We start from the raw sequence: 27144 nt of genomic DNA on the forward strand, positions 1-27144 counted from the left end.
TTTCTCCCCCTCAGATGAGATCTAAAGAGGTGGATAGGGGACTGAGTTCCCATCTTCTTGTGTTCCAAGAGGATGACGTAGGGTGCAAGAAGAGGTTACTGAACCTGGACTCCCTTCAGCCAGGCCCCAGTGCTCTCCCTCCTGCATCACCAGCTCTGTGTGTCAGCAATAAGAAGATTGGCAGATTGAACTCACTAGCTAAAAAAGAAGCAACCAGGAGGCGATGGAAAAGGAAAAGGGAGAAACTTGCCTTGTTTCACAAACAGCAGAGCCTGAGGCAAATGAAGTCCATTGTACAACTACCTGCACTGTGTGGGAAAAATCAGCCTCATATAACCAACATGCTAATTAATGCATTAAGGGGTTAAGACCATAGAGTGGGCTGCCCTGCCAGGCTTGGCTAGGTCAAACCCCTTCACCTTGGGAGGAAAGGTTAACCAATTTCTTTGTTCTTTTTTCTTCCACCATATGATCCCTACCAATAAAGAGGTCTAAACTGGATGCTCCAAGCTTAGACTGTGTGGCTTTATCAAGCCATCTTTGTGTTTCTATACAAAAAATAATAATACCATTTTTGTATCCTAAATTATGCTGCCTGTCTTTTCTTGCTGCTGTATGGAAAAGTACATGAATATGACCTTTGAAGTGTTTGTAAGTAAACTATTTTTTAACTTGCCAAATGTGTGGTCTCTTTCTATGTCAAGGGAAGTGGGGACCAGCATCCGTAAAGAGAACGTGCAACAGAATAAGCTCTCTAAAGTTGCTGGGAAACAGCTGGAATGTGTGCTGCAAATAAGAGACCCCATTTGTGTCTGATACGCCAAGAAAGCAATCATATTTGGGAATAAATGGCTGGTTCAAAAGCCAAGCATGATCCATGAGCATTCAGTATCTGCAAGGTTGACACGATGATGAATAGTTTCAGGAATATTCAGCTTCTCAAATAGACATTGGTAAAAAATAAATGACAGTGTTATACAGACAAGTGGAAAACATCCAGTGAGTAAATGTTCATGCCCAAGAGCTGGACAAACTGGAGGTAGAGGACAGCAAACAGCAAACCAATAATTCAAAAGGAATATAAAGCACATAAAAAAATAAAGTTTTCTCAAGGAAAACTCTACTCCATATACCCAAGGAAGGCTTGGAGAAAGCTTTCTACCCATTCCTTGTAACAAAATAAATAAATAAATGGAATAGAATAGGGTTTCAGAATGGAAGAAAGGGCCATTGAAGTGGTGAACTCAAGAGACAGGTAGGAAGAACTCACAGATAAAGCAGTAATAGGAGATTCTGGGCACTTGGAAGCAGAAAGAAACAGTCCAAATGGGGTCAGCAATGTTTTCTGCTTGGTGGATAATGTTTCGGTTTGATGATAATGGTGTAAGATAGAAAACATCTTACATTGTAGGGCAGCCGCAGTTTAACAAACAACTGAACAGGGAAGATAGCTGAAGCTGTTGCACAGACTACAAAATTACATGCATCAGGGCAACTCATGCCAAGTGAGTAGTTTCAGCCAAAAAAGAATACATCGCACAGAGAAAACGGGTAGTTCATGCAGGCCACAGATTCAGAATCTTTTTGTAAGAGGACAGTTGTGCTGCTGTTTCCTGCCTAAAGACATTCCTTTATAAAGTCCTTCTGGTGGTTACTTTAAACAACACAATACGGATGCTCATATATTCTTGTGTTGCTGTGTTGTTGTTGTTTAAAAAAACAACCTCAAGCGTTTATAAAAGAATGCCTTTAGGCAGGCAGTAGCACCACAACTGTGTTCCTACAATGAAGGTGAAGCAGTAAGACTTTTCAAATGTAGACGTCAGAAGAAAAGTATTTGCAGAAGTAAACCTAAACTTAAAGTTAAGTGATTATAGTAAAGACATTGCTTTTTCAGAGAAAATGGGGGTGTGGGTATCAGGGAGAAATATGGCGGGTCTCGATGGGTATTTTAGTGACAGGATCCAGGCTCATCACTCAAGAACTGGTGTTTAAAGACCGAAGATGAAGTGTCAAGGTAAGATACAATTTGTCTGCAGATTAATGATGAATTGCCATGGAAGATAAAAGTGAAAGGTACTTGGGATTGTTTTGACTCTTCTGCCCCAGTTGTGTGGAATTTTCTAAGCCACAGCAAAGGTAGCAGCGGGGGGAAATAATCTGCTGAGGTTGTGGGAACCTTTGTACAGTGGTACCTCGGGTTAAGTACTTAATTCATTTCGGAGGTCCGTTCTTAACCTGAAACTGTTCTTAACCTGAAGCACCACTTTAGCTAATGGGGCCTCCTGCTGCCGCCGCGCCACTGGAGCACGATTTCTGTTCTCATCCTGAAGCAAAGTTCTTAACCTGAGGTACTATTTCTGGGTTAGTGGAGTCTGTAACCTGAAGCGTATGTAACCTGAAGCGTATGTAACTCGAGGCATCACTGTACCACTGTACTAGTGGAACACTAGTGGAACCTAGTGTTATGGACGGGATCCGTTCCGGAGGCCCATCTGTAACACGGAACTGGTGCAAGCTGAAGCACTGTGTCAGCACACATGCACGGCGTGATTTACCGCTTCTGCGCACGTGCAAGCAGCAAAACCCGGAAGTAACCTGTTCCAGTACTTCCAGGTTGCCGCGGGATGCAACACGAAAACACGTAACCTGAAGCGGACATGAGGTATCCCTGTACTACAAACTAGTGAGAATTTGTGATGTCGCCAAACCTCAGCAACTTGTACTGCTGCTCTTGGGCATGGATGGGCAAGCATTACAGGCCTCTGATTTAAATCCAAGCTGGAGGAGCATTCCTCCTTCTCAATCACTTAAGTCTGGAAGCTGCTTTGATAGTGGAACACTGACAGGCCTCTCTTCCTCACAGGTTGGGGGCTAAGACTAGTTCATTTTGAATTCTTGTGGGGCAAAATAAGTTTTTTTCCAGAGCATTCTCCACTTCACTTGTAATTGCTGGTTCCAACCTGAATAGAGCCCAGGGGAGTTCACCCATCACTAGTCAGAATATCTCTATTCCAGGAAAGTTGTTTACTATTCACAGTTCACAAAGCAAACCTACCCGTGCACCTTGGTACCATTGTCACGAATCGTCCCATTCCTTGCATTCCAGGCCAACTCATTTGTGAGAGTATGTACTCTGCAGGGCAAATGGACAATAACAATAAGAAAAAAGAGCCAAAGACAAAACGTTAGAAAGAAAAGTATCTCTGTCATGGCTTCCTTTGCAACATTTTCTATTTCACTTTGAAATAGCTCATGTTCATGCCTATGTGTTGTGGACAAACACTACTAAGGACTCGGCTACACGGGCAAAGAAAAAGCACTTTATATGCGTTGTTTATGCATTCTAATACTGTGACACCAGATGGCACTGTGGAGTTCCGTTTTCACCAACCCGATTTCTCATACAAAGTTTAAAAAGCATTTAACTGAAACGCTTCTTTGATGTGTCTAGATCTAGCCTAAGAGTGCAGCTTGCCTGGACAACATAAGCTCCAAGTGTCCCCCCCCCAAAAAAAAGGACACCCCATTTTTTCTTGTGAGAAAACAGTGGCCATTTCGGATCCTGTGATCTTGCATAATTCCCCCTCCTGAATGAAATGTCAGCGTGTCCCAGGTGACTTTCTCCATGTACATTAAGACATCTTTGTCCACACCACCTTGTTCTTTCTTTGCAGAGGTCTGAATGGGCCAAGTTTCCCCCCACAATACCCTCACCCCCAGTGGGGGCAAACAGCAGAACTAGCTTGGCACTGCCTTTCTATAATGGCTTTGACTTGCTTTAGACATGCCTGAACTCCAGGCTCTCATCAGTAGCGAGGACTTGATCCCTTGGCTTCTTCTCCCTACAAGGAGCAGCCAGTCAAAAGAAGGACACATTGCAATTTTCCAACCCCCTTTCCATAATGGAAGTCCATAATGGCAGTATGACGAGAGAGAGGAATGCCGAAATGACGATTGAATTAATTAATTAATTAATTAATTAATAAAAACCATTTATAGCACACCTGCATTAAAAACATGTTGTACATAAATCAAGGTACGACATAGGCCCTGCTTTAGGACACACAGCAGAAGGGTCATAAAGGGAAGATAAATTTGAGAATAGGGCAAAAAGATGCACTGTTAGCAGGCATTTCTATCCAGAGGTTGATCTCCTCAGGGCCATTTACTGATGAAACACCTTTTAAAGGGCAGAATGGCAATAACACACAAGCGTATTACCCAACACTTATGGAACCACACACAGAGGTTAATATAGTGTCAATAGGGAAGAAAATATGACTGGGGGGGTGGAACCCTGGTGGAGGGTTTCAGGAAAGACAGAGGCAGGGAGCACAAGCATGTAGAGAGAGGGAGAGAGAGAAAAGTGGTATATTTGTTTATAGCAGAGTTAGGAAACCCTTGATAACCCTAGGACTGCATTCCCTCATGGAGAACTTCTTTCAGGGTTGGGGCAGGCCAGTGACAAAAGGGATGGGTCTTGAGGCAAAAGTGGGTAGAACAGTAGACTACATTCTGTCTATGCCCAAGTCCATTGGTTGTACACATGCAGTTCTCCATCTTCCATCTAGGCCAGCGGGAGCCATCCTCGCAGTTCTTCAAGGTCACATCCTTGACAGGCACTTGAGGAGGGTGAGGCCAGTGAAGGTTGTGGCCTGGGGAAAGTCCTGAGAGCCATTGAGAGAGGTCTGGAGGGCCACTTTCCCCAGCCCTGGTTTCTAGGCAGATTGGCAGTTTAGGCTGTGGAGAACAATGCCAAATGCAATGGTGGCTGTGGTTCCTGGCTAAAAAAGCAGAAAGGGTTTGGCTCACGAGTGTTCACTGTGTGATATTGGTTAAGCCACATAAGACACCCATCAACAGATATTTGTCTGAAACAAAAAGTCTCATTAAAATCAGATGCTGTGCTAGATGGAAATTTCCTGGGGAAATGTATTACAGAATAAGAAAGGAATCTATCCACTGAGTAAACTTGTCCAGAAGGTAGATGTAGGACTGTTTTGACCTGTTATATTAAGCTAAGGTTCAATAACAAATTAATGGGATCAGTGGCCCCATTAATCTTCCTATAATGAACAACAGCAGAAGCAAGCCTCCTCCCCGAGTTTCTTGGAGGCATTTTATACCGGTGGCAAATTTGCCTTACAGAACCTAGAATCGTATCAAAGTGATTTAAAGGTACTGAATTGGAGACATTCTCTCTCTCTCAAAAAAACACACCATTGCAGGTGGCAAAATGGCACAGTAAATTAATGCACTTAACCTTCAAACTCTGGAGAAGTAAATGAAGTCACTAGCAAAATGCATTTGGTGATGCCTGTAGTAGTATTGGGGCATGCTTGTTCACATCACAAAGGTAACATGCCCTGCAAGGTCACAAATACAAGAACGACAGTTGCCATGTTAGGTCTTTTTTTATTTTAAAAATGTGTTTTCAACCTTAACAAATTGAAAAGGGTAAGCATATGGAAAGCATTGTTTAGATAAAACAACGGGGTGGGGGAGAGAAGAATTTTGAACAGTTGCTAAGTGCAATGGAACCATAAAGTCGACAAAATGTTACTTGGGGAAAATGGCAGAGGCGCCTTCCTACAGAATCCTTTCTAGAAAATGTTCCAGTCAAGAAAAGACAAAGAGAGACACCAGTTAGTATCTAAAAGCAGGAAAGAGGTCTAAATAAGCCCTGGTGTCACCTCCATCAACAAAATTCTGCTTCAGCAGTGGGGAACCTTTGACCTTCCAGATGTGGCTGAACTACAATACCTGAGCAAGCACAGGGGATGGCCAGGGAGGACAGGAGCTGTAGTTCAGCCACATCTGGAGGGTCCAAGATTCCCCACACATGTTCTACTCCAGCCATAGAATGGCTGGAGGATATTTAAGGAGAATGCATCCATGAATCCATGGAGGAGCAGATAGGCTCCTAAAACACACCAGCCTCCTGGTATCCTTGTCAGTGGAGCCCTGGCTGCCTCCTAGTAGTGGGGGCTGGGAGAGAAATTCTGCCATCACAGGCATTGTGCTATTTTTTCCCATTAGGCGTCAGTGGCAATTCATTCATTTATATGAGAAAAGGAAAAGGTTGCACTCTAGGGCAATATTGGAGAGGGCATCAATGTGCCCTGCCTATGGCGAAGGACTTCTTTTGTCCCTTCTCTGCTATAACCAGATAGTCCTACAGAATTCAGTAGTGAGAACTAATGAAAACAGAGCCAAACTGGATTTTTAATTCTGTGAATTCAAATGTGAACTAAGCTGATATGCATCTCTTACACAAGATGTGCAGACTGGAACATGTTGCACTTCTCTGAAATTTGTGATGTAATTCTCAGGTCAAAAACGTACCAAAATGCATTACAAAAATTGTGCGTTTTAGGACATAATGTTTAGGAATGCATACACTGAGATAAAATACATATTTAAATGTGTAAAGGTAAAGGGACCCCTGACCATTAGATCCAGTCGCAGATGACTCTGGGGTTGCAGTGCTTATCTCGCTTTATAGGCCGAGGGAGCCGGCGTACAGCTTCCAGGTCATGTGGCCAGCATGACTAAGATTTAAATGTGTAGTTTGTGATAAAATTGTTTTGAAATAGAATTTAAATACAATTTTTGTGCAGTTTTTTTTAAACCAAATTCAGATTAATGTGAAAGCAGGATGGAAAAAACGTATGAATGTGGACATGAACATCTGTGAAATGGACAGACCAGAAATAGACTGATCCATCCTTACTTCTTGCATGCATTAACTATAGCTAAGCTTATATCAGCATTGACCTTAAATATTGTTAATGCTAGTCAGGGTTCTGAAGCCAGCTTCAAATATTTGTTAATCCTGGTTGAGTTTCACCATAGTGTAGGTTGTGCTGATGTGAGACTTATCCTGCATTAAATCCAGCTTTAGGAGGAACTGTGCTAACCTGCAGCTAAACAGGAATGCCTTAAGGAATCAGGAATGTTAGATGTGCACTGGCACCAAATGATCTTGTCTTGTGCTTTAGAAAATACCTGAGGAGTCATATGGTATTAGTCCTTTCTATTTTGGTGCTGGAGGAGACTCTTGAGAGTCCCATGGACTGCAAGAAGATCAAACCTCTCCATTCCGAAGGAAATCAGCCCTGAGTGCTCACTGGAAGGACAGATCATGAAGCTGAGGCTCCAATACTTTGGCCACCTCATGAGAAGAGAAGACTCTCTGGAAAAGACCCTGATGTTGGGAAAGATTGAGGGCACAAGGAGAAGGGGACGACAGAGGACGAGATGGTTGGACAGTGTTCTTGAGGCTACCAGCATGAGTTTGATCAAACTGCAGGAGGCAGTGGAAGACAGGAGTGCCTGGCATGCTCTGGTCCACGGGGTCACGAAGAGTCGGACATGACTAAATGACTAAACAACAACATTTTTGCCGAGGACCACCCATCAGTATGTAGGGGTGCTTCAACATCTGCACAGAATGTTAGAAGATGAAATCTTGTCTAAAAGCAGGCATCCCCAAACTCGACCCTTCAGCTGTTTTGGGACTACAATTCCCATCATCCCTGACCACTGCTCCTGTTAGCTAGGGAAGATGGGAGTTGTAGTCCAGTTGTAGCTGGAGGGCCAAGTTTGGGGATGACTGTCTTAAAGCATAAGATCAGCTGGCCATTGGGCAATTTGAAGATAAGAGCTGCCACATTCCGCTTGACTTGGTTTTCTCTGGAAGCTGACTTAGGCTTGGTTGAGTTGTGTTTGAGCTGAACACAGTTTCTGAAGTCCGATGGTTGCTTACTCTACACAAAAATAAAAGTGTTTCTTGTTATTTGGTGACCATGGTAGTCTAAAAAGGCTCATATCCTAAGGCTTTCATTTTAAAATCATTTGACTTCTAGCTCTCACAGTTGGGGGGGGGGGCGCCCCAGGTGCCTGAGGTAGGCTCCAAAAGCTCAAATACTTAACCACAAGCAAAAAGAGTTCAAAGTTTTATATTAAAAACAAAAAATATATATCTCAGGATTAAGCCGACTGTGTCTTTGTAGGAGCTGACTCACATTTTCCCCCAAACAGCTGAGGACAGAACACGTTTTCTCATATATTGCTAGATCTCCTAACAACTCCTCAAAGAGAGTCTTCCACATTCTGTATTAGGAAGCCAAAAAACTCATTTTGCAGCAGACACAAAACAAATGCTCAAGGGAATTGAAAATATTTCCCAGGGCTGGCCATATCCATATCCAGCACAGCCACACACACGACAATCTAACTGGAATTCTGTCTGCTAGAGAGAGAGCAGGCAGCATTAAGCAGTTGTGCTAGGTGCTGGGAGGGGGTGAGGGACATGGGCTTTTAAAACGTACACAATAATGGCTCAGTCTTCATTAATTTTGACTACATAGTGGCAGCTCAGCTGCCAATCAGGTCTGCCTTGACTCTCAGTGCTGTGCATATTTTGCTGTAATCTGACTTCGCTATTGAGTCCTAACCCAGAAACCCAGGCTGTTGTGCGTCAACTGAAACAACTCTCTATTAAAAAGCGATGCAGGTAAGAGGGGTGAAAAGATGCTACGGGAGGTTATAATTACATACAGACACACTCTTCTTTTTTTCTTTTTGCACAACTCCATGATGGCCTTTTCTCATGCTGAGTGAAAATGAGATTTGAGCAAGTTTTTGCTGTGAATTTCCATTTCCCATTAAAGATATTGCGACTCTCTGTACTTCGCCAGTGAAATTGCTTAAAACGGCATGAAATTGAAGCTCCCACAAAATGAGTGCAACCTGACAGGTCTGATAATGCAAGTATTGATACCGAAACTCGACAAGATTAAATTCTGCTGTTTAGAATGAAACAGTTCATAATTAGGGCTGTGAGGTTCTTTATGAGAAATTTAATGGTCTCCCATGGAAGGCATTTAAAACATCACCAAATGCGATCAAGTATTTCGGAGCACGGAATCAAGATTTTATCTTATAGCAGAGAGCTTTCATTTAACAAGTACATCACCTGGTAAAGGACTATACAGTAAACCTATTAACCTGGGATAATTCCCCTTCTTATTTGCAGCCACTTTGCTACAGGTTGATGTGATTTTGGACAAAGGGAAACATTCAAACAATACAATGGTCACTCTTAAGCAGGAATACGCATAAGCAGGAAATGGCAGCTTGAGTTGATTGGGTCAGTGGAAGTTTTACTGGCATGTGGCAGATCTGGAGGATGTGGCATGTGGCAGATCTAGAAACATTACAGGCAGAAGCGTAGCTGGGGGACGGGGGGCACTGGGTACCAACCACACCACGGGGGGGGGGGGGGAGACACACTCCCACCCCCCAGGCACCCAAGCGGTTAGTACAGGACTTCTTCAGCTGGTTTTGCAGCATCAGCCTTGCAAGCTATAGCAAGACTCATTCCTAGCAAGCATCAGCACCAAACCCAGCTGAAGAAAAAAAAAATACTTATTTTGAGTGTGTGTGTGATATTATTATACCAATTAGAGTAGCATATAATTGCCCAGCAATATCCAAACACTGAGTGTGTCTTATAGCTCAATAATAGAACTCACTTAAACTAATACCTGCTGGTGTAATTAACACATTAAAAAGAAGAAGAAGAAAGAATCAACACACCAAGATTATGCACTTAAAAGAACTGCACTGCGTTCCATTCATTTAAATTTCAAAGTGGATGTCAATGTTGTTTCATATCTACAAAGACAATTATTTCATGCGCTGTCAGGTTACTTGCAAATCATCACAAATACACAAGGAACTACTAGGATATAGCTCTCAAAGTGCATTGATATTCTACAATCTTTGTTTTGTATTAAGTGGAAGGATTGCATTCCCTAGCTTGCCTTTTAACTTATTTAAACTTTTTTTTTTAACCTTTCCAGATGAAATAGATGAATATGCAATACAGACACTTCATGCTATCCTGCAAAGGTTATTTGGCTTTTTGAGGCTTGATCTCTAGAAATGTAGGGTGCCTTCAGGCTAGCTTGTTCTCGTATGTGTCACCCATTAGGAGAACTATGGGGCTTGGGGTTTATCTGTTTTAGGGATTGCTTTTTGCTAATGTGGTATCGAAATTTATAAAATTTCCCAGTTTACCCATATAATTCATTCACCAAAGCTGAACAAAGGTGCATAGGGACCTGCCATAATTGGTCAGAATTCATAGAACTTTCTTCTCTTGGAGGTTAACGAAAGCCCAAGTCTGGACTTTTTCCAGATACGGGATTAAGACACTTTAATCTGTTGGCCTGGCAAACTTTGTCTCTGTATGTCAGTGCATATTGCTGTGAGCTTTTATATTTAAATTTGCATATGTTTGTAGGATAAAGAACAGGCCCTAAGTATGAGGAATACAAATAAGTTGAAATGAAAATAAAGCAAGATAAACAAATAACAGGGCTAGCAACATGTTAAGAAATAAATTAACCACCTTTAAGAGCCCAGAGTCCTGGTATTTTTGCTCATTGCCAATACTACTGGAAGATAAATTTAAGACTGCAGTCAAGGTTTTAGTTGATTCATCATTCAAATTAGTCAATTAGAGCTTGCAGTTATAAATGAATGGATGAATGAATGAATGAATGAAGGTAAAAATTAGAAGTGTTTCTGTTCGAATTCCATTGCTGACCATGATCCTCCCAGAATTTTTCCTGAAATGGTTAATGTCCAGAATATGGACATAAGAACTGCCACGCTGAATTGACTTGGGCTGGATCCGGACACATCAAAGAGGTGATTCATTTAAACGTATTGTAAACTTCATACAGGGAAATCCCACTGGTGAAAGATGGGACTCCACAGCACCATTTGATGCCACGGTGTTGTAACGCATATAAAGTGCTTTATTTTTATGAATGGAGATGACTCCATAGACTAGCTTTCTGTTTCCAGTAGTGGCCACAGAGATGCTTCAAGTATGATCATAAACAGGGCAGGATATCTATAGGCAGAAAGTTGAATACCTCCCAAGATCCCATCTGTTTTGCAACTGTCCTGTGTTGAAGATGGTCATCAGTTTCATGAGCACAGGATTAGAGGTGGGCTCCTTAAATGGTGAAAATGGTGAATCTGAGCCTGATTATTCACCCACCTGGTTCAGTATTGTCGACACTGACTGACAATGTTACAGACAGGGCTTGCTCCCAGAAATGCCAGGAACTGAAACTGGGCCTTTTGTATACAACAAGCATGCTCCATCACTCAGCTTCAACAAACATGCTCCACCACTCAGCTGCAACCCTTTCCTAAAGGTGCTTAGGGAATGCTTGAGGAGAGAACATAATAGGGCTGCAAGTAACAATGGGGGGGGGGATTGAGGGGATCCAACAGTGCAGAACCTCCTCCCTCTTGCCTAGGAGATGCACAAGTCACTAATGCAGAAAAATAGGGAATAGGTTGAATGAGAAAGAACCTGACAGATGAAAAGAAATGAGAAGGGTGTGTGGAAGAACAAAAAGGACCAAAAAAGGGCCATGAGAGAATAATGACATTTCCATTCAGAAGGAACAGAAATGTCACTTTAATTTGTCACCGGCTTCTCCTGGCACTTAGGAGTGTTACCTATAGCTTCCCTTGCATTGCAAAGATACTCAAGTCACATACTGAAAACCACTTAATCAAGCAGCTACCCCTTAAAGCCTTTTGATCGCCCCAGGATACTCAATCAGCATGAATTCCCTCTTCCTCCCCGCCTTGTCCTTTTGATATATGTTTAAGGGTGACACTAGGATTCTCACATGGCAACATGGCCTGCGGAAGGCATCCCCTGAGCACTGCTTGGAGCGCAGGGGGAAGGCAGTGGGGGGCTTTTGTTCCAAACCAGGACGGCTTCAAAGAAGTGTGGCAATTTCAGGACCACATGAAAAGAACTGGTAATGGTATCCCACCTCCTATCACCCCAGTTTGAACACTACCCCCAAGTGCGAAGCAATCACATATTATTATGCCCAGAGAAGCAGCAGGCTATTTTATCATTTGAACACCTTTTCACCAGGCTCTTTTACTACATAAATATGGAGATGAAAGGCAAGTGTGTGGTGATTCCCCCCTCCCCCCCTTGGAAATGATAATTCAGATCCTATGTGCATCATCTTACACCTGGTGAGCAGATATTTTCTTTCTTTAAAAAAACACTCAAGAGTTTTAGAGGATAGCTAGGTGTTAAGAGTACAGTTATACACATGCCTACTCAGAAGCCTTTTGATCACCCCGGGATACTCAATCAGCATGAATTCCCTTTTCCTCCCTGCCTTGTCCTTTTGATATATGTTTAAGGGTGACACTACAATTTTCACATGGCAACATGGCATGCTGAAGGCATCCCCTGAGCACTGCTTGGAGCGCACTGCTTGGAGTTCACTGGGAGTTACTCCAAGGTAAATGTGTGTAGGATTGTGGCTTAAATGGCTCAGATGCCAGGACAAACACAGAAGTCAGAATTTCTCTCTAGAATCAGGGTGCCTTAATGAAATTGGTATTATTAATTGTTACTATTTCATAAAATTTATACACCGCTTGATTGTAAAACTAACTAACTAACTAACTAACTAACTAACTAACTAACTAACTAACTCACTCAAAGCAGTGTACAAAAACGTAACACAAGAAAATCAAGAAAAAACTACAACTCTACTTTAAAACCTGAAAAAGTTAACATATTAAAACAGATTAAAATTATCTCAACTGTCGAAGCGTCTGAGTAGGCTTGTCTAAACAACAATGCTTTTAGCAGGCACCAAAAAGTGTACAGTGAAGGTATGGAAACTTTAAGACTTCCCCATGTATAATGTTAGGGTGAAAACAGCTGTAATTGCTTTAGATGAGGAGGGCTTGTTTGGAAGCAATCTCTCGGGGGTCAGTCAGTGCAAATATAGTTTTCCTTGGACAGCTTTGAAAAACCCAACAACCCTGGTTTTGTAAATTTGCAGTGCAGCTCTGTTTGAACTGGGGGAAAGCCTGCTCTCCAAGGTGCTAATGGGCTAGTTCCCATGCCATCACCAATGCACTTTTTCCTCCTTGTTCCAAAATACCTGGGGCACTTTTATCACTGTTTCAAAATGCATTTGTTTATGAAAGATAAACACAGAAACAAACAGATATTGCTTAACTATTTTAAAGTTAGATGCAGTGGTACCTTGGGTTATAAACATCTCGGGTTACAAACACTTCAGGTTACAGACTCTGCTAACCTGGAAGTAGTACCTCAGGTTAAGAATTTTATCTCAGGATGAGAACAGAAATCACACGCCAGGGGTGCGACGGCAGCAGGAGGCCCCATTAGCTAAAGTGGTACCTCAGGTTAAGAACGGTTTCAGGTTAGGAACGGACCTCTGGAACGAATTTAGTTCATAACCCGAGGTATAACTGTATTTCACTTGTTGGCAAGTCTGTCTGTCACACAGAAGTGAATTTGGGCTCACATCACAGGTGAATGCTATCACGATGCACTGTCCTTGGAAACTTTCTGACCAAAGTGTACAATATAAATATTTTAGCAAACAAACAAATCAATAGAGGAATTCACTATGCTCTTTGAATATTTTGCCTCTCTTCACCAGAATTTATAGCTATGTTGTTAAATAACCTAATGAAAGTTGCATTTCCAGAGTTAGTTAAGAATATATTAACACCACCAACAGGGAAAATCTTTAAAGACATGAGCGAAATGGGCACATCTAACAAAGCATTCGTATAGGAGTTTTGCTTCTGTTTTTTTAAAGTATATTACATTCCAGGTGGAATGCAAAAGGTTATGAACAAATGGGAGTTTGTGATTAAAGGTTTATTCAATAAAAAGAAACCACATACACTCAGGCAGTCAAAATTTGAACATGCTTTTTAAGAATAACCTAAATATTTGTGATGTTAAAGATCTTCCCGGTTTTGTTGCTCGCTTTGTAACCTTTTAATGGAAGATTTATCCCCTTAATAATAAATAATAGATGTCATTGTCCAATCAAATATTAAAGATTCCCAATGATGGAGCTTCTACTTCTGCCTCAAGGTTATTTTGCATCCTGGGAGACTTCATTGTCAATAGTGGTTCCCAAGCACTCACTTAAATTTCCTTTGATTTTATTCCATCGCTCTTGCACTGGGAGTCAGCTAAGCAACTAAACTGCAAATCTCAAGCCAATCACTTCTGGGCTAGTTCTACAGACATCTATGGGATTAATCTGGAGCCAGCGGTTTCAAGCTTGCAATTTAACTCACTAAGACATGTAGATGCTTTCACATATTTATTCAGATTTCCAAAATGCTCCATTCCAAAGGCTCAGGATTTAGAAACATGTGGGTATATTCAAACTGATGCTGTTAAAAAACAAACAGCATTAAACCCCCACTCATACTAGCTTGGAGGCTACTTCAAGGTGAGCGAGTCCCCTTCACCTGAGAGGGGGGAGAACATGTATATGCTCTTCTGACCCAGCTCTAGGCATCTACCCACTCACAGGAGTCCTAACTGGGGCACGGTAACCCCTTTGGACCCCTAAACAGGAGGGGGGCCCTAGGTGAGCTGAGGGGTTGACTCCATTATTGTGCCCCCTACCCCTCTGGGGCATAAGTGGTGCTAGGTAAGCTTCTCACATTCAATACCCTCTGTAGGAGCTTGTATGAGGTTGCCCCCGATTACTTCTTTTTTATATGTGAGGATGTGTCCTCTTTTTTGACTCTTCAAAATATGGTAACCCTATGTAACTGTGCTGGGTCCAGGGGCAACCCAAGAACTGCGGTCCAGGTCCAGTCCAGAATCTGAAGGTTCCGCTAGGAGTCAGTCCGACAGGATCAAGGCAGGACACGAGGCAGGAAACCAGGCAAGGACAGGTGCAGGATCTGGCAAACAGCAATGTTGCTCCTGCAACCTGGGGCGGGGTCCAACAGCCTTTTATCTTTGTCAGGGTAGCAGCCGGTCCTGATCCCCTGGCGACTCACCTCCCTGTTTCACCCGAAGGCGAGCACTCCTCCTGCGAGTCCTCAGGTATCTCCTTCTCTCAGACCTTAGTCTCTGCAGCTCGGGAGACGTCGGTGGGTTACTAGACCCAGGGTCCACCTCAGCCTCCCCTGACCCAACTGGTAGTGGAGCAGCTGTAAGTGATGGCCCAGATGAAGGCAACGAGGTAATCCCCGCATCTGGAGCCAGGCCAGGCTCAGGCCCTTGACTCGGCCCAGCTGGTGTTTGTTGCAGGGGAACCTGTGCAGACTGGGACTCTTCAGGATCAGGCCCCAGAATTGATCAGATGATGCCTGAGGCAAAGGATCTGGTGCAGACTGAGACTCCTCTGGTTCCGAGCCCGAGTCCCAGGCCATCACAGTAACAAAGCAAAATTATCCTATGAAAAATTCTCTGGGCCCCAAAAGCAAAGCAAGCAAAAAGAAAATGAAAGACATCACAGCGATGGGGAGGGGCGCTGACAAACAAATCCTTTGCAAGATGCAGAGAAAGACAGTGATACCAAGAAAGCTGGGGTAGTCATTTTGCCATAAATTATCTGTTGATAGACAAACAGAGCAGCAGTTTGATAATACACATACAACACACAATTCTGATACACGGAAACCTGCAGCGTAACTAGATCCTTACATGGAAATGGGAACTGGATGAGAGGCAAGCTCAGATTTGCTTTTACAACACAGTTTTCAAAGATGCATTATAATCCAGCGCCTTTTTGTGTCACAACATGCAACAGTCGCACCTGCCTTTTCAGAAATCTTATTTGCACATAAAAAAATGGTTTATGCACTTCCTTCCTTTGCTATCATCTTCAATAATAGGCTTTACTTCTTTGGGCAACACAAGAATAAGCAAGCCTCCTGTTCTGTAGATAAGAGCTTGAAGTCTAAACAGAGGGTGCTCAAACACAGCTGCAAAAGGTCATGACCCACAGCTGAATATTTGCTCAAGAGTACACAGTCCATTCCAGTGAGGTATGCATGTTTCATACCAATACAATGACATTGGGGGTGCAGTCCTATAACCATGTACTAGGGAGTAAGCCCCACTGAACTCAACAGAACTTCCTTCTGAGTAGTTACGTATAGGATTGTAATGTCAGAAGCATGAATAGCACTGAGGCTTGCTGTGGAACACATCCTTTGAAACAAGTTCTAAGGTCTCATTTGCTGCACACTGAACAATTACTGTGTATATCCCAACTGATGCCTCCTTCAGTGAGTGCATACAACGGCCATTGGTGGTTTCAAATACTTGCATTAAAAATACTTGGCCTTTTTGGAATCCAGTTTGAAAGATGTACAGACAAATTTTTACATCTTTTTGTTTTGTTTTACATAAGACTGTAAGAAGAGTCCTGATGGATTAGAACCAACTCCTTTTCCTCACAGTGACCAAGAAGATTCCTATGGGAAGGCCACAAGGAAGACATGAGCTCAATAGCACAAAAGAGTGTACAAAGAGCCTGTTGGATCAGGCCACTCATCTAGACCAGCATCCTGTTCTCACCCTGTTCTCTCAGTGACCCAACCATATTCCTGTGGAAAACATGCAAGTACTTTCTCTATGCCTGAATAACTTTATAAACATCTCTTAGCCTTTTGACTTTGCCTTTCAACTTCATTTTTTTCAGAAGTTTCTTCTTTTGAAGTCAAATGTGACCGTACTGGATTTTCTTGGCAATTGGCCATGTACAAGTTCTGGACACCACACTATATTAAATCCAGGGTCACCACCCCTCTGGTCAATATTTAGCGCCTGAGCTATAAGTTCTTATAGGATTTGGCTCCTAGCACACAGTGATCTTACTGGGCCCTTATTAGTCTGTGAGAGTTAAATCAAATATTTAAATAACTGGGTGATAATTACCCTCACTTCACTTGTCTGATGAACTCACCTTGATGCCTGGTCAGCTGGGATAAAGAAGACATTTAATCAGCTGGGGGCTCCTGTAATGCATAGAGCAATGTGGTGTTTCTATGAATTGAATGTCTTTTTATCGTATTTTATTTAGATGGGGGAAGAGGACTTGAATCAGGGCCTGAGAACCAAGGAAGGGGGTCCGAGTTTAAGAGCTTAACCCAATCAATACATCTCCCACTGCGAAGCTAGGAGCCACTTGGGGTGGGAGTTGTATTTATTTATGTATTAATTTTATATCCCACCCTTCCTCCAAAAGGAAGCCAGGGTAGCAAACACCATGTGATAAAACAATAAAATATATTATATTGGGACTCTTGCATATGGGCAAAAGGCTAGACCCTACCAGTGCTTCTCAAACTTGGGTCTCCAACTGTTGTTGGACAACCACTCCCATCATCCCTAGCTAGGAGGACCAGTAGTCAGGGATGATGGAAGTTGTAGCTTGGAGACCCACGTTTGAGAAACACTGCATGCACTATGGCCTTCATCCAAATTCCAAACAGCGCCCACCCCCTGCTTTTTTTGTAAAAGACATCAGGATACAAGACACAAAACTCCCTCATTGCATGTAGTTTGACCCTTTTGGAATCCAATTCAAAAGCTTTCAATGTTGCTGACAGCCATCTGAATTTTCCACTTGAAAGAGTTTTATGACTTAGTAAGTTTTACGACTTTGGAGTCTGTACCTTAAGCTACCCTTCTTTCCCTCAAGAACTACAAGAACAAAAGAAAATGCCAGAGAGTTTGGTAAGCTCACCTCCACCCCATTCTGTGCCTAAGGAGGCTCTTCTGACTAGTCGCTCCTTCTGTTAATGGCTACACAAATCTCAAGCAGCAAATCAACACATTTTGCTTTTAACAACCTCCAGACTCCCTGCCCACTAACCAGATCATCAATAATGAGAGCATATTGTACAAATGGACTAATAACACAACCTTAATTCAATTGCTTCCAACAATTTTCTGTGCACACTCTATTAAAAACAGCCACTCAGCCAGAATGCTTTAGAAGCCTGCACAAGGTCCCTTTCTGAAAAAGAGACAGGAATCTGAACTGGTTCAAGTCAGCCAATATCTGCCAATCAGTTCTCCTTGACACTTGACTCTGCCATTTCACACATGACATTTAATTTATCTACACTGGTAATTTTTTTTTTTTTGGGGGGGGGGTTATATACCTATGCAACATTACCATGCAAGATCACCCAGGCACTGTTTTCCCAAGTGGAACAGCAGCTGACAATGGAATATCAAACATGTTTCTCTGTGTTGAGAAATATACATGGGTGTTATCTTCATGCACACCTTATATATATCTACAAGTTTGATTATACACACTCATGCAGGTCCAAGAAAGGGCTTTCTGAAACACTATCACCTTTGTGTCAGAGGATTGAGTTCTATATGGATTGACAGTAAATGGTGTTTGTGCTTCTCTTTGGTTAATCTTTTGGCCTCATGGCTCAGATCCAAATTGATTTGTCCACATGATCTGGATGTGTCAGACATGGTTTTCCACTAAACCACTTAGCTATATCCATGTGTGGGGAATAAGGCAGTGCCAAAACACTCAGATGCTGCCATTTAATGCCTACCCTCTTCCTGTGCTTTCTCTTCAAGGAGGGATGTGACTCCCTAAGGAGAGAAGAAGGATACTGGGTTCAGTCAGAGGAGGAGGTGTTCTGACAGAAATGCCTTTTTCTTTTCTGGGCCTTATGTCTGACAAATTAGTGTCCCCAGATATAATCAGCTGCCTTGGACTGCTTCTGATGTTACTTTTGCTTGCTCATTTCTTAAAGAGACAGCCTGCAAGATCCTTGTTTCCGATACACCTGATCCTTCAGATTAGGGGTGTACAAAATTTCTTTTTCATTAAAAATTTCAAGGAAAAAATAATGTGTGTGAGAGTTGCTGGGGGGGCAGTCTTGTGTGGGGAATTTACAACTCCATATGCTTATCTTTTTTTGTTTTCTGCTTCCTTTCTGTTCACAGCTGCTCCTTTTCCCAAACTACAGTTTTGTCACAATTCTTTTTTTAAAACACTGGCGTTTTCCTCTGAAGTAATATCTTAAGCAGGGTGATGACATCATGCCAATAAGAACTAGATACAAGTCGAATCAGAGTGAGGGTAACGGTTCCTGCCCTCACTCAAAGTGGACAAATATTTTATCTGTTTGTTTCCCTACAAAAACACACACATACCAAAATTGGGGGGGGGGGGAGAAACTGCAGAGAGGAAACTGAACTTCGGACATTAGTTAATATGAGTGTGCTAGCTGTTTTTATTCTTGTTGTCAAGATGTGAGAAAGCAATATTATAGACCTCTTTGCTTAATTATTCTGTTTGTTTAGACGCATCAGAAATGATAGAACTAGGAAAAAGAAAAACCCATCAATTCCATGCTAAATAGAAGGAGAATTTAGAATTCAAGACCTATCTCCTCACATTCTCTGAGCAGGGAAAAAACCTAAGCCATGTAATAGTTGTAAAAATATTTTTTCATTGCAGTGATTGCTTTTGAAGAACCAGGCTTATGACAGAGAGGAAAGAGGAGGAGGAAAAAATGAGTCAGGGAAAGGGTAGTAATGCGGGAGGGAACATGGTGAGGAAGGGGGGTGGGCAAAAGCCATCTTATTGATCACAGAAAGCCCCCTCCCCTGCTTCTCCTTGATTTCAAAAGGAAACTGTTCTGGTCTCAAAAACCTTCCCGTTTCAAAGATTTCACCTCTATGCTTCTTTTCTTCACACCATGAGGGTTGGAACCGCACACTTATTTATTTTTTAAAAACAAAATCTGAAATCCCCAAGGGCCTGGCTAAAAAGAACCAAATCAGCATGTGTTCTCCTGGAAAGGCACATGATGTGTTTTATGATGAGCCTATAGAGCCCCTGTTCTTGGGTATCACCTTCCTCTCTGTTTGGTCAAGATGCTTGAAGCCACAGGCTTAAATGATACGGCTGGGGCAGATCTTCTTACAGGAAGCAGCTGTGATGCTCTTGCGATTCAAATCAGCTGCAAGAAAAGGATTTGTGGCCTTTTCAGCCAACATTCTGCTCACGGCTCGGAAAGGCCAAGGTGATGGTAAGATTATTCCTCCATCTGCAGTCCAAAATGGATGTTTATGCGATATATATGTTTGTGTGTGTGTATATTTAAAACCCACCACAAAACAAAAATCTTGCCAAACTGAGAGATCTTTGCCTGCCATGTGCTGCTTGCCTTCAGTACTTTTGCATGGATAACTGGAAACTCACTTTGACAGACATGAGGCCCGTAACAAATAGCATCCAACCAAAGTGAAGGAGCGTTTTTAATTGTTTCGCTGTCTGCGCCTCCAGCGGTGCTGCATTAGTGCCCTTGACTATGCTGGCTTTGCTTTTTTCCTTTCTTTCTCTAAAGGAAGTATTTATAGAGTGCCCTGTCAAGGCTCACATCTCTCTTAGCTTTCTTCCACTAACTGTCAAACTGGAAAAGCATCCTGAAATCTCCCGGGGCCTCCCTTCCTGATTTTCTGTGCTCCTGTAAGGTATCAATATGCTTGAGAGAACCGCCGAGTACTAAGCGCCTTTTTTGAAGGTAATGGAACTGGATGGTCCATTGTGGCCCACCGTGATTGATTCACGCTTTACTCACACAGCAGAGAAGAGCTTTTTCCAGCTCTTGGCCTGGTAACATTAGCTGCCTCTTTGCTGGGGTCTGCCTCCCTATTTGCTTTAAATATACAATGCCTTCTTTATTCTGGCATTACCCTGGGGGGACCTTGCTGTACATTATCTCGCGCACAGCCTGGGTAATGGCTTGGCCTCGCTCGCTTCTTTTCATCTCCTCCGGCACCACAACAGCTGTTGGGCAGAACTACCCAAAAGCCTGCAGCAACACTTCCGCTCTTGAGCTCTCTCTCGCAACACAACCATTGGCCATAAGCAGACAAAAAGGCCAGTGAGCCAGCAGATATGAAAGACCGCCACACTTGTTAGCACAGCTGCATGGCGCATGATTTCAGGCAGCTCATTCAGGGGGAGGGGGGGAGGTTGTCTCGTTGGTAGCAGCCCTTTTGAAAGAGCAATTGAGGTTTGTATCTACCTCGTTTCCCCAGTACTGAACCCCCAAGTTCAGCACCAAATCCTTCAACCATGAATACAGGAAGCTGCCATCTGGATGTAACCTGGAACACAGCGTATTGGGATCATCAACCGATATGGATAACACAGGTACCCTTTTGGCGGAAATCCTTCATAGCCACAGGACACTATACGACCAGGATTCCACACACACTCAGAACTGTTGCTTTTCTGATATTCCATGCTTGGGGTTTTTCTTCAGAACAACAGAATAGTAGGAAGTAGAATATTCTGTCGTGTTTAGATTCTAGGTTGAGAACTTGAGTATCCTTTTGTCTCTTTAATATACCAATCCTAAGCATACTACCAATCCTAAGCATACTTACTAGGAGGTATGTTCACTGAACTCAGTGCGACTTCTTGTTTCTCTGTCAAACCGCTTACCAACAGGATTGATGAAACAAAATGAAACTTTGCCACTACATCTATCCCAGTATGTTTCCTGCATTGAGGCTGGTTAAGAAACTGCAGGTAGCATGTAACTCAGTGGCTGGGTTGCTCGGTGTGCAGCCTACACAGAGCGTGTGGCACCTTCGCTTAAATAACTGCACTATCTGTCAGTATGTTACCAGGCAGGGCTGCCAGAGATGATGTTGTCATACAAGGCCCTAAGCCAATCCCTCTTATTTTGTATTATTTTTATGTCTCTTATGTTTTGCTGTACTTGTATATATCATTGCACACAGTGCCTTCATCTGTTTTATATGAGTGGGCAAATTAGATAGATAGATGATAGATAGATTAGATAGATAGATGATAGATAGATAGATAGATAGATAGATAGATAGATAGATAGATGATAGATAACTTGGGACCTGGTTCCATGAGGGAGTGCATTCTTCATTACCAATCTGCTTCTCATTGATTCATTGCCTGCACATGTACATCTTGGGGCAACCAGGGGCAGGGTCTTCTCTGCTGTGGCACCTAATCTTCAGAACCCCCTCCCCACTGAAGTACAGAAGGTGCCAACCTTACTTAGGTTTTGGCATCGGTTAAGATTTATTTTTCCGTCAAACATTTGCCAGCTTTACCTAGCTTTTAGTAACATGTTTTAATTTTTTTCTACTGTAGTTGTGGTATTGATGTTATGAGCTATTGTTGTTTTAACATATGAAGTTATTTTGTAACCACTCTGGAATTTGCTAATGAAAGGTGGTGTGTGTGTATTATTTTAAATACATAAATTTCTGCTGGTATGACAGAATTTAGTAGCAATCTTCTAGAACCTGAGGTGTAACAAAGGAGGAAAGGAACATTGTTTTCTTCCCTCACCAACACAGCCGCCCCTCATTTGATGAGTGAGCAGCTGCCTCGAAATAACACAATAAAGAGTCGCTCCTGTCTGGGCTGTCTCTAGAATAGGGGGCGACATCTCCAGGATGGAGTTGCAGCAGACCTGACTTCATATAACATCCTAATTAAATGCTTGTTATTCATACAACAGAGGCCTGGTGGTCGAGGTGACACACCAGATAACATGACAAGTTCTCTTGGCCTCCTGACAGCAGCTGCTCCAGTGCGCTAAGGTTAAATGAAGAGTGAAAACCCGAACTCTAGCAAAGTGATTACAGAAGTGAACTTCCAGGCTTGTAGCTGCAGGGGACTTGGAAAGACCGTTGCCTGAAACCTTGGAGAACTGTTGCCAGCCAGTGTGGCTCATACTAAGTTAGATGGACCAACGACCTGACTTGGGATCAGATGGCTCCTTAGAATGCAGGCAGCAGTCCTAAGTGGAGTCAGGGAGGAGCAGAACAGAACATCCACCGCCATGCATCCCAAGCCTCATTGGCATGTGACACATATGTGGTTTGTTTGTTTTTGCTACAACAGCTCATTCCACCTTAAATATACCTTCAGAAGGTGGTGGAAATATATTCTTAAATTATTCCAACTGCTGAAGGGATAACTTGAGCCTTTATCCTTAAAAAGTTACTGCAGAAGACTGATTAAACTAGGCTTCCTCAACCTCGGCCCTCCAGATGTTTTGAGACTACAATTCCCATCATCCCTGACCACTGGTCCTGCTAGCTAGGGCTCATGGGAGTTGTAGGCCAAAAACATCTGGAGGGCCCTGGTTGAGGAAGCCTGGATTAAACCCTTCTGTGAGTCTACAAACTCACATGGGATTGGAATAGGAAACAAAAGGCGAAGAGGTTAAGTATGTAATGATAAAGTGGGCAAAGGATCTGGGACATAACAGACAAATAAATGATTGGGGAAAACTTTGGAAGGTGGATCCTTATTTTATTGATTATTATTTTTGAAAAAATTAATTAAAAATTATTGACAAAAATATATAAACTCACATGGGGAAATTAATACTAATAAAATAGATTCTCTTATTTTGAGCACATAGTTAAGGAACAAAATATCCTGCAAAGCCTGTGAGCTGGGTGGATTAGACAAAGGATGGCTGGGCTACATTCAAATGCCTTGGAAAAAGAAAGAAAGAACTATATTTGGGTGGAAAAGGCATGATAAATGGGGCGTAACATTAATAGCCAATGTAGAAGGGTGTAGCAATGCAAGGGATACAAACTTGGCAATGTGACATGATTTATCAGATCAACTAGAAATAGTTAATGAGAATGCATGCTTTTAAGCTCAACTGGACAGCTGGCTTATTCATACACCAACAATTTTAGCTCCAATACAAAACAACTCGGGGGGGGGGGATATGAAGGTTCTATTAAATATGCTCAGGTGCTTAGCAACATCAGTGCAATCCTCCCAGCATCCCCGCCCTCTCCGTGGCAACACGCTGGCGGCATGTTAAAATTCAGAGAAACAAAAGTTTCCAAATGGTTTCTGAAAAGCACAAGTCAGCTGGAAGGAGCCAACTAGGAAAGGCTCCAATGCCAAGGGTAGGTGTTGGTTTTTTTGTGTTTTTTTATTTGCTTTAAAATTAACAAGCTCTTTGTGGGTTCAGTTTTTAGTTTGGTGCAGGGGGCTCGCAGTGTTTGAGGAAATGCTGGGGGGCACAGGGAGAATTCTCATTTTGGTTCCGAATGGGAGACAAAGCCTCCCTCAAATATTGTTAATTTGTGAAGCTGCCAGGGTGATTGATGCTCTGTGAAATGGCAGCTTTCCTTGTAGCTTACAGAACTGCTATTAATGCAGTCAGAAAGCCTTCACTCCTTCAAGGGATCCTCACACTGAATATTAATAGCACACATCTTGCCTCTTCCGTTTGGGTTTCTTTGAAGGATCCTCTGCCTTGGCAACAAGAGGATATGGGAAGCAAATCCTGGCTGCTAATGCGGGCAGCATGGAGCACAAACACAGGGGCAGCCATGCTGCAGGCACACTGGCCTTTCCATGGCAAGGATGGATGGATAGATGACTCAGACTAGTGGTCCATCAAGGTCAGTATGAAGAACCTCAGACTTGAAGGCCAATCTGGCTCTTACCCAGTGGCTAAGCTGCATGCTCCAGGTGGAAAGCAGATGGGGGCTTGACTGGCGCGCATCCCAGGGGGTGTGTGGTGCGCTGCCCAGAGGGCCGTGGCGCCCAGTGTGGTGGGGTGTGTGCGGTGCATGTCTGGGGGGGTGGCCGCGGTGGTACCCCCCTCCCCGATGACTCCCCCGCCCCCCGTTCCTCTGCCAGTGCCCTTACCTGGCCCTTCGAGTCTCGCCCGGCCACAGGCTTCCTGACCCCCTCACATCACCAGCTCTGCTTTGTACCCTCAAGTGTTTTTGTCTAGCTAGAACAGCGGTTCTCAAAGGGTGTGGCAGGAGAGGATGACAAGTGTGACAAAAAGATTCCAGGACAATCACAGAAGCATTTCAGTATAGTATGGCATGGCATGGCATGGCATAGCATTAGTGTGTGTGTGTGTGTGTGTGTGTGTGTGTGTGTGTGTGTCAGAATATGGTAGATACTCAAGAGCACTGGCTATTCTTCTCCATTTCTCCATGATTTTCAAGTCTGACAAATACAAAAGATCGGAAAGGAGAAAGGCTTCTTTGTGTTGATGAGAAGATAAGAGTTGTCTCAAATTAGACTGAATATAAATGAGATTACCCAGGAAAAGCAAGCTCACATTTCTCATTGAGTTTGTATACATACCGGTACTTATGGTACATATGTAAGAGGCTCGTTTATAATTATATTTTGGGGATGATTCATGTTCTTACATAGCTGCATCGTTTTATACTTTCTGGGCCCAAACCTAATTGAAATGAGACACTTCCTCTCATGTCCTACAAGTGGTTTCATGTATTTGAGAAAGCCTGCACTTCCCAGGGTGAAAGGTATGGCAGAATGGACTATTGTGAGGTGGTAGCAAGAAAAGTTCATTACTATCCTCCAGAGGGAATTCCAAAGTTTGAAGTAAAGGAGGAACTAAAGTTTTGATAAGATAAGGCATAATAAGGCAAAGGTGACAAAAACTTTGGATGGAGCGGAAGGTTTTGCTGTTGCTTCCCATTCAAATTGACAGATGAACTAGAATACACAAGAATAGAACATTTGAACAAATTCCTGGGACTAAAGTCCGGCTCTGTTTGATTCCTCTTTTCCCTTAGCTCAGAGAGACAGGAAACGGTCCCCCTTAGCTGAAAGGCAGATCCATTTGGTTCCTCCTCTCCCTGAGCTGTTTGTGTCCAGGCCAGATGTTACAAGAACTTCACTCTGGGTTCACCCACACCTCTGTTTGCCCTGCTGCCAAACGGCAACCGACTTTTCCACGGACTGCCATTTGTTCTAATTCAGCAGCAAAGAGCAGGGGTGGTGCATCCCATTTTGCTGCTTGAGGCAAAACAGGAATTGTCAACTTGCCCTGCTGCCTCCATAGGTGCTGCTGCTCTCACCACTTCTCTGCCCCCCTCGCTGCCTCTGCCACTAGCAGAGAAGTGACGTGGGCATCTTGTACGCTCCACAAGATCTCATGTGATTTTGGCTGGTGCCACTTCTGTGGAGGTGATGGGACGCCTGTGGAGCTGCCCCCCTGGGGCTTTCTGCCACTTAAGGCAGCTGCCTCAGTCTGCCTAATGGCAGAGCTGACTGTGTTTCCAGGAGAAAGCTGTGGGGCAAACACAAAACTGCTCGGACCCTAGAAAGCAGAAAACCACTTAGACCTGTGCTTTCTAGGCATGGGACAAGCAGAAGCGTGGATGAGCAGTAAATTTAAGAACTGGTGGCTGAGCTTCCTTATTTTCTTCCTTCTGCCCATCCCCCTTTTCCTCTTTTTGTCACACGTGCTGGAGACTTTGTGCATTGTGATGCGCTTTTCAGCGCTGTTCTCCCAGGCTGCAGAGTCAGCATGTTCACAGACGTCTCTGTGATAAGCACTCAAGCTAAGGGATATCCTTTTAAACAAACTCTAGGAGCATGCAGCCACAGATGACTGAGGTGGCTGGATCTGTCCCAGGTACAGTAGCTTTGTATGTGTGTGCTGGTGGTGCTGCCTGGCTTTCAATCATCACAGGAACATCATCTATAATTTCATTGTTAACTGAACATGGCATTCCATTTACCAAAACCCCAGAGTCCACGCTACTTCGCTTTCTATTCTGGAAAGATGATTTCCTCTCAGCAAGTTGAAAGAGATTCTGGTATGGTTGCTGGGTATCTAACACACAGCACATATATCATAAATAATTCGAACATATGAATTCTTCTCGACATCCTTCCTTTCTCTTTCCCTGCTTCTCTACTCCAGCCATTCTTTTCAACCATACCTCTGTTGTCCTGGTTTTCCTTTCCTTGGGGCTTATCCACACTGCCCTTTCTCCCCACTCTTTCCAGCACAGGTCTCTGCTTAAAAGCTCTGTGTCTGAGCTTGGGTGCCCACCCCCAAGCATTCTCTGCAAAAACCCACTCTTTAGTGCTCAATGAGAGCAAACATCCATTTGGGTTTTATGCAGATTGCCCTTTTCTCCAATTTAGGACATTTTTGTGCCAGAAGCTCCAGAGCAAAAACATGGACGCTGGTACACAGCACTTTAAAGTATATACCTGGAAAAAGTGGAGGAAAGGCTAAGCCCTTAGATCTGGCATAGGCAAACTCGGCCCTCCACATGTTTTGAGACTACAATTCCCATCATCCCTGACCATTGGTCCTGTTAGCTAGGGATGATGGGAGTTGTAGTCCCCAAACATCTGGAGCACGGGTGTCAAACACAAGGGCCGTGGGCCGAATCCGGCCCAC

At 43.2% G+C, this 27144-nt stretch overlaps 1 protein-coding gene across 1 annotated transcript in view; it reads right to left on the minus strand.

Annotated features, from left to right (window-relative positions):
• The window catches only part of LOC114596181 (transmembrane protein 263-like), a 288068-nt gene that overhangs the window by 59917 nt on the left and 201007 nt on the right, over positions 1–27144 (minus strand). The gene's annotated exons all lie outside the window — the stretch shown is intronic.

This window comes from Podarcis muralis, chromosome 1 (assembly GCF_964188315.1).
Source record: "Podarcis muralis chromosome 1, rPodMur119.hap1.1, whole genome shotgun sequence".
Taxonomy (NCBI): domain Eukaryota; kingdom Metazoa; phylum Chordata; class Lepidosauria; order Squamata; family Lacertidae; genus Podarcis; species Podarcis muralis.